Below are 17,040 nucleotides of genomic sequence, written 5' to 3' on the forward strand. Positions count from 1 at the left end.
GTTGGTATAGAGACCCCATTTGTTCCCAGAAGTCTGTTGTCTGTGGTGTTATATTATTGCCTGCTTCTAGAATAGATGTCTTATTTGTTTATTTGTTTGTTTTACTGAGTTTCTGTGTGATTTGCATGGCAGAAAATTTCCTTTCTGGCTGCTTTCACTGTTGCAAGAATTTAACTGGTATTCACAGCAGCTTGGGGAATATTTTTGCTCATCACAGAGTAGGAAGCAGTATGGAACACTTGTGTTTCATATTGAACTTGCGCAAATGGTTTTAGGAGTAAATATTAGCAGATTTCCACTGCAATACAAGAGCATATGTTTAGTCTCTTTTAGATAAACCACAAGCCCACTAATATCAGCCTACACTGCCATAAACAAGACAGAAAACACACCTTCTGGAATCTAATACTCTCATAACTCTTGATATTGCCTCTTTGTTTACATAAATCTTATTTTATTTCATTAGTGTTTCCCCTACTGTTTTAAAGATGAGTTTTAAATTTATACAACAACATAAATATTTTAAAATACACTGTAAGGTCAATTACAATACATTACAAAATTTTAGTTATATAAAGAAAAATATTTCTTACCTGCACTGAAAGCTCTTAATAACTCTGTAATAAAGAATCCAAAAATTTTAAATAATTAATGCATTATTATTCTGTTTCTCTGTGAATATGATGTGTTTGAGGGTATCTTAGCCACTGTGTGTTCATGGGGAAGTCAGAGGATTGCATCTTGATGTTTTTTTTCCTTTACATGGAATCTGGGATTGAACATATTGCTTTGGCAAGTGACTTTACCCATGGAGTCATCTTGTTGCTACAAATTATCTAATATCTCTGTATCTTATACTTTAAGTATATTTCCAAAATTGAGGTGACCTTACACATTGATATCTTGTCAGTTCATTTTGCCCCACCTTGGATATTGAACTTCATACAAGTAGGAGGCATTGCAGGCAATATTGTCTTGGAAAATGTTATGTTTATGTCACTAGAAACATAAGCTTTAGTTTGTGAGCACAAGATATACTTCTATTGGTAGAGTACTTCTCTAGCATGCATGAGGACCTGTTCTGCATAAACCAGGAGGCTTGCCCTGCACCGGAATGCTACAATCTCAGGTCTCTGGATTCAGTCTGAAAGATTTAAAGTTCAATGTCACCATCCTCAGCTACATAGCCAGACTGAGGTTAGCCACTGCTTCACGAGAACTTGTCTCAAAAACAAAATATTAACAATCAACAAAAATCAAATAAATACAGAAAATATGTGAAATCACAGATAGTTGTGGGCTGCTATGTGGGGACTGGAAATTGCATCCCGATTCTCTGAAAGAGAAGCCAGTGCTCTTGACTGTTGGGCCCTCTCTCCAGCCCAGAGATAGATATTATTTTTAAATGCCCCTAAAGGTGAAATAGGGTAGATAGATTGGTTTGGCCTAATTTCAGTAAACAAGAGTAACTTTGAAATTGTGGTTTGGTTTCTAATAGAATAAACTTCTTTTGTCTTTGTCAGGAGACTTGTTACCTGGACCCTCTTATAGACTAAAAAATAGTTTTGGTTTGTTTTTAGTTTCAGCCAAGAAGTTTTAAGTATTTGATTATAGACAAGTAATCTTTTCAATCATAAGCACTTCATCACTTTTCACTGTGTGGTCAAATGACTTTTCATGTAAAAACTTGGATATATTAAATTCCCTATTCCCTGGATAACCATAGAAATTAGCAAACATGACTAGATCTTTTTTTGTACAACAGATCCGATTACATAAAATAACAATATATCTATAATTTGTATTGATACACTGATTTCAATGTTGATATAGATAGAAAATATTGATATAATTGATTTGGTTGGATGAGAAGTAAAATATATTATCCACAATAGGAAAATTAAACAGAATTGAAGATATCAAAATGAAACAAATTTTAGGACATTGTTAACCTTAGTATAAAATATATTCCATACTGTTTTATTCTTAGAGCGCGTATTTTAATTTTCCCTTGGTCATCTACGTTTTTTATTTAAATTAGAACTCTCTGCATCAGTCCTTTCTAAGCAAGAAGAGGCTGAAAACTATGCTGTTGTACACATAGATAGAATTTGAATGAGTCAATGTTAGCGGTTCTCTGTCTATCTCTCTCTTTAAATCTTGTGTGGCATTTTGGTATTGTATTTACTATTTAAGGCATTCAGCACAAGTAAATGAAACCCTCAAATACTCTGTGATATTATTATCTTATTCTATCAGGTTATTTCACTTAAATTTGGCATGTGAATTAGCATAAATTAATATATAAAGGGCAAAAATCACGTTTTGCCATCGATTAAGTTCCAAATGATTGTCATGAGATTGCTTTCATAAGAGTTTCATATTGGAGAGAGCATCATGTACGTGCTGCTCCTGAAAGATTAAATTTGGCCCTGTTGTGAATTTTTCTTTAACCACAGGAGGACTAATCAATGTGATACCTTTTAGTTTTCCAACCTGTTCGCTCAGCCTCAGATTTTACTGAACAGATGTCATGGCAAGCACGTGCTTCTGTTGGTTTTCAATAGTCACTGAAGAAATGCAAACTGATGGCGGTTGGATAGATCAGCATCGATGTATCCTGGCATGGATGTACCTTACTGTGCTTTGCATGTGGACACAACACATTCACACACACACACACACATGCTCACAAACCTGGGCATACACTTTTCTGCATCTGCTTTTAAAAATGTGAGTTATTTAAAACCAAATGATCACAAATAAAAGCAAACTGGAGAAACATGGTGTAATTCTGAAGAAAGTCAGTTAAAGACAAAATACCAGCTTGTAATAAAGCATGCCACGGTTTCAGTTATTTGTAATGCACCTGCCAGTTCTAATAATCACATTGATGTTACTATATTTGAAGCATATTCTTTAAATATTTAAAATGCTTATATAATGCATTGCTTTTATTAGTTTCTGTAAAATTAATGACTTATATTTGTTCATATCTGAACAAGGTTCTCCATAACTCTGAGCTCAAAAAGGGCTGGCCCTTTTACTGTTGTTCTCTTTTTGTTGCTACGATAGAACTGTTTTATTCTTAGACTGCATATTTTAATTTTCCCTTGGTCATCTATGTAATTGATTTAAATTAGAACTCTCTACATCAGCCATTTCTAAATAAGAAGAGGCTGATAACTATGCTGTTGCACATAGAGATAGAATTTGAATGAGCCAATGTTAGCAGTTCTCTGTCTATCTCTCTCTTGAAATCCTGTATGGCATATTCCCAGACAACATTACATCAGCCACAGAAGAATGTAGAATTTAAAGAGGATGCCTCAAACTTCTTATTTCTGGAAAGTTCCATTCCTCTTCACCATGGCCCCTACTCTAAATCCATAAGAACTGCGCTATCCATAGCCCAAGGGACCAGTTCCATGGAAGAAACTGTAAGAGAGTATTAGATGCATCTACTCATAAAGTCTGAAAGGCAATCCCAGTTGTGCAGTATAATCTCAGCCAAATAATAGAGATCTAAATTATAAAGACAGGAATGTTTTAAACAGAGAGAACATCCAACTGATTGTCTTCCACTAAGTGAACTGGTGAGCATTATAATATTCTTTATGTGGTTCTCAAATGCCCTGGGTTAGATCCATGGGAATTAAATATAAATTCTAAAGAAATAAAACAAGGGCCAGGAAACCAGAGAAGCAATCTTTAAGATTTCATGCTCCCGCATCTTTTCCACATTCAATCCTGCAGTCCCATACACACCTGCTGTCGCCTCCCCTTTCTTTCTGCCCCAATCTCTAGTATATTATACTGATTTGCTACAGCCCACCCACCACACCATCTCATAGCTTTTCTCTGCTGCTAATGTCCACAGGCTTTCCTTAGCAACCTACTTTCTAAATTGGCCAGGAAAGCAGGTAACTATCTTCAGATGTTGACTTTTCCTCTTATCTTCTACTGTCCATTGCCCAGTCTCATCTCCACCTCTCTAGTACTTGGAGAGTACTGGCCAGACACCATCACTCAGGAACACTTGCAGGCTATAGAGTAGGAAATGATTTTTAATCACCTACACATCTGAGCAAGTATAATACCCAAAATACATTAAAAAAATAAAAGAAAAAAACTGTCCATGGGTGGGGGGCAACAAATAACGTAATTTAAAAATTAGGATAGAGTTAAATAAAATTCTTTTCTTTTCTTTTTTCACACTCCAGAATTTATTCTCCCAAAAGATGCCCCATCACGCCATGGGTGTACATGTTCCACTATGTTCATAGCATCCTTATTTGTGATAGCCAGAAGCTGGAAACAGCCTAGATGGCCCACAACAGAAGAATAGATACAGAAAATGTGGCTCATTTACACAATGGCATACTACACAGCTATTAAGAACGAGGATATCCTGAGTTTTGCAGACAAATGAATGGAACTAGAAAATATTATTCTGAGTGGGGTAACTCAGACCCAAAAGGATATGCATGGTATGTACTCACTAATAAGTGGATATTAGCCAAAAATCATAAAATAAATTTTTTAGTAGAGATACTCGAATAACTGAGAGAATCCTAAAGAAATTTCCACCATTTTTAATCGTCAAGAAAATGTAAATTGATATCATCTTTTACCAATCTGATTGGCCAAGATCAATAAAGCAAGACAGTTTATTATGTAAGGATATGGAGTATTATGAACAGTTGTTCATTATTTGTCAAAATGTAAATTTTAGCAGCACTGTTCCTCAGGAAAATAGAAATCTATCTGAAGATCCAGCTACACTACTTACTCTTCAGCATGTAAACAAAGGATTCTCCAACTTACTAAAGAGTCACTTGTTCAACCATGTTCATTGCTGCTCTATTTTTAATAGCCAGAGATTGAAAACAACCTAGATGTTCCTCAATGGATCAATAGATAAAGAAAATGTGGAACATTTAAAAAAATGCTAGACTCTTCAGGTGAATGTTAGTAACTAGAGGGAAGTATTGTGAGTGAGGTAACTCAGACCTAGAAAGACAAATATATTCTTTAATTTACATGTGGTTATAAGGTGTTGAGTCACTGAAAGGTAATCTAAAATCCATGTAAACAGAGAGGCAGCTTGCACAGTGACTACACAAGTCTGGATCAAATGGGGTCCAGGAGCTTAAAGAAGAAATGGATGTACACCCTAAATTTATGTCCAATGGATAGTCAGTTGTCAATGAAAACTTAATTTACTCTAAGAAAGTCTCACTGGGAAATCATTTTTAAGGGTAGCCCCATGCGCAGCAATAGATGGTTAACACACAATGAACTTAAAGGCACCTTTGATGGAGGTCTTTTGTCTCACAATGTTAAGTCATAGAATCTTTTTGGCTTTTGATTTTTTCCTATCTTACAGGCCCTGGGCTTAAAAATTGTGGCTTCCAGTTTTGGGCAATTATGGGATTCATTAGTGTAAAAATCTGTGTAGCCATACTTCTTTATGTTTTTGAGCTTTCTCCTTGAGTCTTCTGTTTGCTTCTTTTGTGCTTGTCTAATTTGTTTTTTTTTTTTTTGTTGAGGGGGTTTGGTTATTTTATATTATTATCATCTCTTAAGTGCTTATTTTAAAACAGGACATAAAAGTTATGTATCTTGACTGGAGCAGTGGTTGAAGGAGTAGGGGGAAGCAGAAATATAATTGAAATATAATATATGAAAAAATCTATTTTCAGTAGAAGAAAAAAGACAACAAATGAAATAAAACAAGCTTAATTTTGAGGAAGTAATAGCTGTTGAAGTTGAAATTATCTACAAAGAAATATCCATATATTATATAAATATATTATAATATGAATATATAATATACTTATATTTTTTGAAATGATTATTTTCAAAACCACTATACAAGAAGTTTTCATTATAAAGATGCAGAAAAATGGGAAAATCCAAACCTTTACTTCTAGAAATAATTCTGATCAGATTTGGATTATAGAGCTTTCTTTTATCTTGTTAGAAAACAACCTTTGAGGATCTTCAAATAAAGCCATTGTTACCCATAGGCATCTCCTTTGCATGAGAAATCTTTAACTCTTGAAATTGTTTCTGTTTTTCTGCCTGTTGGATTGATAGATTTTTTTTCTTTAAATTATTATTTTTTGTACTAAAATGGTTTTAGTCTTTTACGAGAGCAACATTTAAACCATGTTGGAAGAACCTCTAGAGAGATGGCATTTGATAGACATATCTAAAGCAGAGAGCTCATTCATGAGCTCAAATTGAAATTGTGTAGGTATCACATTACACAAGTAAAATAAAACAGGTCAAAATAATTTTAAGAGTGTAATTTTCTGATTTCAATATGGACAAACAGCATTGTAAGTCATAGTCAGTACAAAATTATCACTATGCTATTTTGCTTTATATGTTTTAGGAACACTGATATCTTGTCTATATTTTCTCATACAACATCTCTAAATTTGGACTAATACATTCCACATGCTGGAGAACTACAGATTTTAATATATCTTCCTTCTTTAACCTCATTCAAATTATCCCATATTTTCTTGAATGTTCTCCTTCAAATCCATGGCTATTTTTCTCAATAATTATTAATATATATATATATATTTATGTTGTTACTTTTATGTATATTTTATGGGTGTTCTATTTTATGGGTGTATATTTTATGTATATTACATGGTGTGTTCTATGAGGAAGATAACCTATTTGACTTACAGCTTTGATATAGAGTTGAAGTCTCATGAGCTTTTCTCCAGCAACATCAGATAAGTTATTGATGTCGTCCTTGTCCTACAGTCTTTCTTCATTAATTATATTTCTATGGGACACTAGAAGAATAAGGAATTTGAATTCAGCAACATAACTGCTCTGATCACATCCAAAGATATTTAGGTCTGTGTGACCCAGCTGGAATGCAGACATGCCCTTAGTATACACCTGCAAGCCCTTTGAGTACACAACTTTAATCCCCAAAATGACAGGTAATTGTAATGGACCAAAAAAAGATTTGACAGAATGAGTAAGAAATAGGAATAGCTATTTAATAGCAGCACAGGGAGAAAGAGTCAGTTCACTCAGTTTAATTGAGTGGAGTTGACTTTGGTGCAGTTAGTGGAGTTAGTGCAGTACAGTGGAGATGAACATTTTCATGACATCATGTAGTTCAGTGCAGGTCAGCAGAGGGAATTGAAGCCAGATAATAAGAAGGAGCCAGAAGGTTTAAACAAACTGCCAGAGTTAAAAGCAGAGCAATTCAGTGAGATGCCATGAGAAGCATGACTGAAAGCCTCAGTTTTTAAGAGGAGTTTGATCCAGAACATTTGAGCTGAAACAGGTAGCCAGAATTCAGAAAGAGCTGAAAAAAAAAGAATAAAGAAAGAAAAAAAGAAAAGAAAAGAAAGTGAACTTATTTATCAGTAAGTTCGCAAGGCAGCAATTATCACTGATCAATAAAAGCTGGTATAGCAAAGACCTATAAGGTAGGTAGTAGTTGGAAACCCTGAAGATTTGCATACAGAGCAGTATCATGATTCCATTTATTTGCAATTACAAATTATTTGACTTACAAATTTCTAGCAATGTTTAGTGGAGACTATAATCATATAACTAAAGACATAACATACATGAGCAGACATTGTTGAATAGAAAAACCCTGGTTCCACCTTATTTGCTGTTTCATAGTTAATTATAAGAACGTAAGCTTTCCATTTTGATCTTTGATAAAATTTCAATGTGAAAATAGTTGTTGCTGTTCAAAACAAATGATTAAGGTAACCATCTAATACCTTGTACTATATGTAAACCATTTGTACTCACATTACCAAACTTGGTAATTAGATAACTGAACTTTCTTAATGTTGTTAAAGTTTATTATTCTGATGGCTAATTTTTGTCAACTTGACACAATTTTGATTCCTCAGTAGAAAAAACCTCAATGGAGGAAATTATTCCATCACATTAGCTTGTGATAAGTTTCTCAGCCATTTTTTGAGTAATACTTGCTGTATGGGGATCAGATTTTTTTGGACAGTGTCTGTCCTGGGAAAGTAGACATGGGAAGTGTGAGAAATCAAATAGAATGAGTCAGGAAAGGCAATCCCATAACAAGTGTGTTCGAATTCAGTTTCTGCATCCAGGATACTGCTTATATTCCTCCTTCAGTGATGACCTGTAATTCTTCTCAGCACCTCATGGTACTTTCTCCAAAATTGACAATATATTTGGTCATAAAACAGGTTGAAATAAATACAAGATGACTGAGAAAATCTCATGCATTGTATTAGATAATCAAGGATAAAGGAGGGTCTTAAGCAACAACATAAACAACAGAAAACCCCTAAATACAGGGAAGTCAAACAATGCTCTATTCAATGACAACTTGGTCAAAGAAGAAATAAAGAAATTAAAGCCTTTTTAGAATTTAATGAAAATAAAGGCACAACAAACCCCAACTTATGGGATAAAACGAAAGCAGTGCTAAGAGGAAAACTCATTGCTCCAACTGCCTCCAAAACGAAATTGGGGAGAGCATACACTAGCAGCTTGACAGCACACCTGAAAGCTCTAGATCAATAAAAAGTAAATTCACCCAAGATGATTAGACATCAGGAAATAATCAAACTCATAGCTGAAATCAACCAAATAGAAACAAAAAGATCTCTCAAAAATGATCAAAATCAGAAGTTGATTCTTTAAGGAAATCAACAAGGTAAATAAAACCCTAGCCAGACTAACTAGCGGACATGGAGACAGTATCCAAATTAAGAGTATGGGAGACATAACAACAGAAAGTAAAGAAATTAAAAAAATCATTAGCTTCTACTACAAAAGCCTACACTCAACAAAACTGGAATAACTGGAGGGAATGGACAATTTCTAGACAGATAGCAGGTACCAAGTAAAATCAGGATCAGATAAACCATTAAACAGTCCTGTAGCCCTTAAAGAAATAGGACCAGTCATTAAAATATCCCAACCAAGGAATGCCCACGACCAGATGGGTTTACTGCAGAATTCTATCAGGCCTTCAAAGAAGACCTAATACTTATACTCCTCAAATTATTCCACAAAATAGAAACAGAAGGAACACTGTGAAATTCATCCTTTGAAGCCACAATTAAGATTATACCTCAACCATGCAAAGGAAGAGAACTTCAGAATAATTTCCTTCATGAATATCAATGCAAAAATACTCAATAAAATTCTAGTAAACCGAGTCCAGGAACACATCCAAATATCATTCACCATGATAAGCAGGTTTCATCCCAGAAATGCAAGGATGATTCAAACACAGAAATCCATCAATGTAATCCACTAAATAGAGGAAAAAAACAAGGAAAAACACATGATCATTCCATTAGATGCTTAGAAAGCATTTGACAAAATTGAAAACCCTTTCATGATAAAAGTCGTGGAAAGATCAGGAAGTTGAGGCCCATACCTAAACATAGTAAAAGCAAACTAGCAGCCAACATTAAACTAAATGGAGAAAAACTTGAAGCAATCCAACTAAAATCAGCTAGATCAGGCTACCCACTATCTCCCTACCTATTCAATATAGTACTCAAATCCTAGTCGGAGCAATTAGGCAACAAAAAGAGGTCAAAGGAATACCAATTGGAAAGGAAGAAGTAGAAATATCACTATTTGCAGATGATAAGACAGTATACTTAAGTGATCCCAAAAATTCCACCAGATAATTCCTACAGCTGATAAACAACTTCAACAACATGCCTGGATATAAAATTAACTCAAATAAATCATTATCCTTTCTCCACTCAAAGGATAAACAGGCTGAGAAAGAAATTAGGGAAATGATACTCTTTGCAAGCCACAAAATATAAAATACCTCAGTGTGACTCTAACCAAGAAAGTGAAAGATCTGTATGACAAGTACTTCAAGACTCTGAAGAAAGAAACAAAAGATCTCAGAATATGGAAAGATCTTCCATGCTCATGGATTGGCAGGATTAATATAGTAAAAATGGCCACCCTGCTGAAAGCAATCTACAGATTTAATGCAATCCCCATCAAAATTACAGATCAATTACTTATAGAATTAGAAAGAGCAATTTGCAAATTCATTTCGAAAAGTGAAAAACCCAGGATAGTGAAAAATGTTTTCAACCGAAAAGGAATTCTGGGAGAATCACCATCCCTGACCTCCAAATATATTACAGAGCAATTGTGATAAAAAAAAAAAAAACTGCATCATATTTGTACAGAAACGGTCAGATAGCTCAATGGAATAGAACTGAAGACCCAGAAATGAATCCACACACCTATGATCCCTTGATCATTTACAAAGGAACCAAAACTGTCCAATGCAAAACAGATAGGATATTCAACAAATGGTGCTGTTTCAACTAGAGATAAGCATGTAGAAGAATGCAAATTGACCCATTCTTTTCTCCTTGTACAAAGCTCAAATCCAAGTGGATCAAAGACCTTCACATAAAACAAGATGCACTGAAATTAAAAGAAGAAAAATTGGAGAATAGCCTCAATCACATAGGCACAGGAAAAATTTTCCTAAACAGAACACCAGTGGCTTATGCTCTAAGATGAAGAATTGACAAATGGGACCTCATAAAATTGCAAATCTTCTATAAGGCAAAGGACATTGCCAGTAGGACAGAACAGCAACCAACATTCTGAGAAAAGAACCTTAGTAATCTTACATCTGATAGAGGCCAATATTCAATATGTACAAAATCTCAAGAAGTTATACTTCAGAGAACAAAAAATGCGGAAATGCGGTACAGAGCTAAACAAAACATTCTCAGCTGAGGATTATCAATTGTCCAAAAAGCACCTAAAGAAATGTTCAACATCCTTAGTCATCAGGGAAATGCAAATCAAAACAACCCTGAGATTCCACCTAACACCAATCAGAATGGCTAAGATAAAACACTCAGGTGACAGCAGATGCTGGCAAGGATGTGGAGAAAGAGGAATCCATTGTTGGTGGGATTGCAAACTGGTACAACCACTCTGGAAGTCAGTCTGGAGGTTCCTCAGAAAATTGGTTATTCTACTAACTGAGGACCCAGTTATACCTCTCTTGGGCATATACCCAAAAGATGCTCCAACAGAAAACAAAGACACATGCTCCACTATTTTCATAGAAGCTTTATTTATAAGAGCAGGAAGCTGGAAAGAACCCAGATGCCCTTTAAAAGAGGAATAGATTCAAAAAATATGGTACACAATGGAGAACTACTCAGCTATCAAAAACAATGACATCTTGAAATTCATAGGCAAATGGAATGAACTAGAAAATGTCATCCTGAGTGAGGTTACTCAATCACAGAAAAACACACTTGGTATGTATGCATTCATTGATAAGTGGATATTGGCCAAAAAGCTCAAATTACCCAAGATGCAATCTGCAGACCACAGCAAGCTCAAGGAGAAGGATGACCAGAATGCAGAAGCTCCCACTCCTTCTTAAAAGGGGGGAAAATATTCATAGGAGGGGTTATGGAAGCAAAGTTTAGAGCAGTGACTCAAGGAATGGCCATTCAGAGCCTGACACACATGTGGCCAATATATATACAGTCACCAAAACTAGATAAGCTTGATGAAGCTAAAAAATGCATGTGGAAACTGACTGGATATAGATCTCTCCTGAGAGACACATCCAGAGCACGTCCAATACAGAGGTCAATGCTAGCTGCAAATAACCGAACTGAGAATAGGACCTCCTTAGGGGGAATTAGAGGAAGTATTGAAAGAGTTGAAGGAGCTTGCAACTCCATAAAAACAACAATGCCTACCAACCAGAGCTTCCAGGGACTAAACCACTACCGAAAGACTATATGTGGACTGACCCAGGGCTCAAAATGCATATGTAGCAGAGAATAACCTTGTTGGGGCACCCATAGAAGGGAAAGCTGCAGGTGAACATGCGGGAGGGCAATAAAGGGGGTGTTTAGGGGGAATATGCGTATGGGGTAGGGGGAGGGGAGGGAATCGGGGCTATGGACAGAAAACTGGGAAGGGGAATAACCTTCGAAACGTTAAGTAAAGAAATATACAATAAAAAAAATTTAAAAAATGACATACGTAGCTAAACAAAGAATTCTTAACTGAGGAATACAGAATGGTTGAGAGTACCTAAAGAAATGTTCAACATCCTTATTCCTCAGGGAAATTCAAATCAAAAGTACCCTGAGATTCCAACTCACACCAGTCAGATTGACTAAGATCAAAACTCAGGCAATAACAGATGCTGGAGAGGATATGGAGAAATAGGAACACTCCTCTATTGTTGGTGGTATTGCAAGCTAATAAAACCACTCTGGAAATAAGTCTGGGGGCTCCTCAAATTCCACATAGTACTACCTGAGGACCCAGCTATATCACTCCTGTGCAAATACTCAAAAGATGCTCCAACATATAACAAGGACACATGCTCCACTATGTTCATAGCAGCCTCATTTATAATAGCTAGAAGCTGGAAAGAACAAAGATGTCCTTCAACAGAGGAATGGATATAGAAACTGTAGTACATCTAGACAATGGAGTATTACTCAGATATTAAAAACAATGACTACATGAAATTCATAGGCAAATGGATAAAACTAGAAAATATCATCTTGAGTGACATAACCTAGTTGCAAAAGAACACACATGGTATGCACTTAATAATTAGTAGACAGTAACCCAAAAGCTTGCAATACCTAAGAAAAATTCACAGATCATATGAAGCCCTAGAAGAAGGAAGACTAAAATTTCGATGCTTCAATCCTTCTTAGAAGGGAGAACAAAGTGCTCAAAGAAGGAAATACAGGGACAAAGATTGGGGCAAGGAAGAAAACTTAACCAAAGACTGCCCCACCTAGGGATCCATCCCATATGCAGCCAGCAAACCCAGTCACTATCGCTGATGCCAAGAAGTGCTTGCTGATGGGAGCCAGATATAGGTGTCTACTGAGAGGCTCTGCCAGAGTCTTATTGATATAGGTGAAGATGGTTGCAGCTAAACATTGGACTGAACAAGGGGACCCCAATGGAAGAGTCAAGAGAAAAGACGATGGAGCTTAAGGTGTTTGCAACCCCATAGGAAGAACAACAATATCAACCAACCGGACCACACCAGAGCTCCCAGGTACTAAACCACCAACCAATGAGTACACATGCAGGGACCCATAACTCCAGTCACATATATAGCAGAGGATGGCATTGTCCAGCATCAATAGGAGGAAAATCCCTTTGTCATGTAAAGGCTCATTTCTCCAGTGTAAGGTAATGGCAGGACATAGAGGATGGAGTGGGTTGGTGGCAGTGGAAGCATACTCATAGAAGCAGGAAGAGGAGGTGGGGGGAGAATAAGGTTGGTTGGAAAGGGAATAACATTCGAAATGTAAATATATAAAATGTTCAAGAAAACTAAATAAAAAATAAATGCATCAGTTAATGTAACACTTGTTATATTAAACATAAAAGCAATACAATATTTTTTCTGCAACTTACTTCACTTTCATATCTCCATAAAACACAATTTTGTATTACTGCTGATAAATATATTATCAACCTAACTTATTATTTTCCAAGGATGATTTTTGTTAAGTGGGGCCCAAGCCACACTATATTTTCAATAGTGGAGTCAGCTTACCTCAATATCCAAGGATAACATTTTGTTTCTGAATGAATTTTGCATCATTTTTCTTTGATATTATTATCTGAACATAATACTATATCGTAAGTATCACACATTGAAAGATGTTAACATTAAATAGTTAAAGGGTGTATGTACTTCTCTATCTGTGCATCAATTTGTATGAAAGGGCAAGATTCATTGCTAGAAATGAGAAAAACATTTCTGAAGATTTTAATCAATGCATCTCACTAGGATTTTTCTGTTTTTTCTAAATCTAGTAAAGGAAGCCAGAACCATTTTGATGTTATCCCTTAGTGATAGCTCAATGATTGTGTTGTGCTAAGAGTATGAACATAAACTGTATGAATAATTACTTCAAATTTAATGTGTTATATCTTTATGTAGTGATATTCTCAAATTCTACCAAATTTTACCTGTTCCATTGTAATTTATTAAATATAATACTTTGCTATTTAATGAGTATCTTTCTTAGTTTTCTAATTATTCACAAGCATCTAACTCTTTATTTCACTTGCATGTGACTTGATCATTCTGCCACTTACGAAACTCATTTTCTCTCATAAAAATTAGTGACATTTAATTTGGCGAAATAACAAACATGAGTTCCAAAATCACTAATTATCTCCAGCTACTATTGTAACATATAGTGGAATAATTACGGGATGTTGGAACAGAGACAAAAATTTATTATTTATAGGTTCTCAACTCTTATCCACAAATAAAAATTTCTATAACATTAAGGGTTCTTATTTTTCATAATATTTTGTAGACTTGTCCCTAGTTGATAATTTTATTATTTCATAGTTGCAGTACTAAAATATAAAACTAAAACCTTTTCCCAAGTTTAATTAACCCACAGTTAATAACCTTTGCTGTGTTCCATGCTGAGATTAATAGTGATCAACTTTGCTAGCTCTGGAGACAGAGTGCATAAAAGCAGAGAAACATGAATAAATTGAAGATATTTTAGCAGATCATATGTATGTGCATGTATTAGTGTGTTTATACTTTTCTTTTTTGAGAAGCAAACCCATGCCTTTGTTCTTTCTGATGGCACAGTCTACTGCTGAACCTCAACTCCAGTTGAAAGGTAATTCTTGGAGAAATTGTGACTGGGAGTACAAAATCGGTTACAAAAGATGATGAACTAGAGAAGAACATGTACTCTTCATGAAATATGAGAATGAGATATTATTATTATGTATAAATTGCTGAAGCAGGAGGTATTATGGGGAAAAGTAAACACATCACATCGTCATCTATTAATTTTTGTGTGTGATCTAAAAATGTTATTTCTAATAAAACTATCCAAGTCCATTCTTTCATTTGCTTATTACTTATCATGTATGTCAAATAAATGCTGTTTTAGAGCTTAAATAGACGGAAGTGAAAAAGTGAACAAAATGTCTTGCTCTGAGGTTCAGCATCTCAATGATGGAATCAAGGAAAAATACAATTCATTTGTAATAAATTATATAGTGAGTGATGTGCCCCTCACAACAACTAATTAAAAACAGGATGGATAGATAGTAGTGGATACACTTTTTACTAAGGAACTATAGAATGCCATCTTCTGGCCATGGTACAAATAGAAGAATCATGAATTTATGGCAACTACACCTGCCTGTGTGGAGTTTTCATAAGAAGGATGTTTCAACGGCCAATTCTGGATGGAGAACGGTTCAAGTAGCCCTTCTGGCCTCATTAAACTACTGACAGATTCTGGGTAATGAAAAGTCACTGTCTTCACAGAAGTAACTGCTAGTGAACCTACTTGTCTCCAAATCCACATAGATCACCATCTATGTGCTTTAAATTTACTTTGTTCCAAAATAAAAATGTTTCATGTGAATGGAACTGAAACTTGTAGAGAGGAGAGGGGTTTGATAAGGGTAGTCGTGGATCAGGGAAGGTAGTGGTGGTAAGAGTTATCAGATATCATATTTACATATAAGAAAACACCAAAACCAATTATTATTGTTGTTTATTTTTTAATCTTTTTTTAGAGTCCAGTAATTATCATCCCTCCCAATCTGCCCTCTGACTGGTCCTTATTCCATTCCTCTTTCCCTGTCTCCAAGAGGGTGTCTCCATCCCACCCCACCAGTATTGATCACACCCTGGGGCCTCAAGTCTCCTCGGCGTTTGGTGCATCTTCTCTCACTGAGGCCAAACCAGGCAGTATTCTGCTGCATATGTATGTTTCTGGGGCCTCATATCAGCTGGTATATGCTGTCTGGTTAATGACTCAATATCTAAGATCCCAGGGGTCCAGGTTATTTGAGACTATTGGTCTATGTATGAGGTCATCCTCCTCCTCAGCTTGCACTTTTTCCTTAATTCAGCCACAGTGGTCCCTAGCTTCTGTCTATTGGTTGGGTGTAAGTATCTGTATCTTACTCTTCAGCCACTTGTTTGGCCTCTCAGAGGACAGCCATGCAGGCTCCTATATATAAGCACATCAGAACATCAGTAATAGTGTCAGGCCTTGGAGCCAAAATCAAATTTAATTTAAAAAATAAAAATAGGGTGGACATTTCAAGCTCACTAAAATGATGGAATCGAAAGCATGGAAGAATCAAACTCCACTGCAAACGAATTGATAAACAAAGAGTAAAGAGCTTATTTGAGGTTTTCATTTTGTGCTGAAGAAAATGAAGGTTGGAAAAATCTGAAACATGATGTGGAGGTATTAAGGATGACCATCTCATACAATCTTTCTTTTTGAGGTATAGTTCAGTTAATGCAATATTTATTGACCTCAACATCAAAAATTGATGCTACCACTTAGTTGTGTGGAGAAGAAATTCAACAGCAATACAATGTGACTGTGTTCTCTTTCCCTTATAAGACGCTGATATCTTTTAGCAATCATTTTTCCATCACTCATATAGTAGTTTCAAAGAAGATTCATTGATATTGATCTTGTTTTCACGGATTTTTCTATTCTAGATATTTAAAAAATCAAATCAGATCTGTTCTAGTCTTTTGTGGCTAGATTCACTTTTAACAATGATTAAAGTTATATTTGTGATCCAGCATTTTTTCAGTAACTCATTCCAGTATATTACACATTAACAGGTATTGATTTTGTTGGATTTCCATCTCTTCTGGACATGGTTTCCTCAGTAGATAGATGATTTCTGGAGATTTAACCCATTCTGTTGAGCTTTTACTTTTACTCACTTTATGTTTCTGTTGTCATAAATTATGATATTCAAAAAGTTTTTTTAGGGGCTGGGGATTTAGCTCAGTGGTAGAGCGCTTACCTAGGAAGCGCAAGGCCCTGGGTTCGGTCCCCAGCTCCGAAAAAAAGAACCAAAAAAAAAAAAAAAGTTTTTTTGACATCCCAAGAACTCCAGTTCATTTTCTCTTTTAAACACTATGAGCTACTGTTTCCTGAGAGCAGTGTCCTTTTTCTT

This window comes from Rattus norvegicus, chromosome 6 (assembly GCF_036323735.1).
Source record: "Rattus norvegicus strain BN/NHsdMcwi chromosome 6, GRCr8, whole genome shotgun sequence".
Taxonomy (NCBI): domain Eukaryota; kingdom Metazoa; phylum Chordata; class Mammalia; order Rodentia; family Muridae; genus Rattus; species Rattus norvegicus.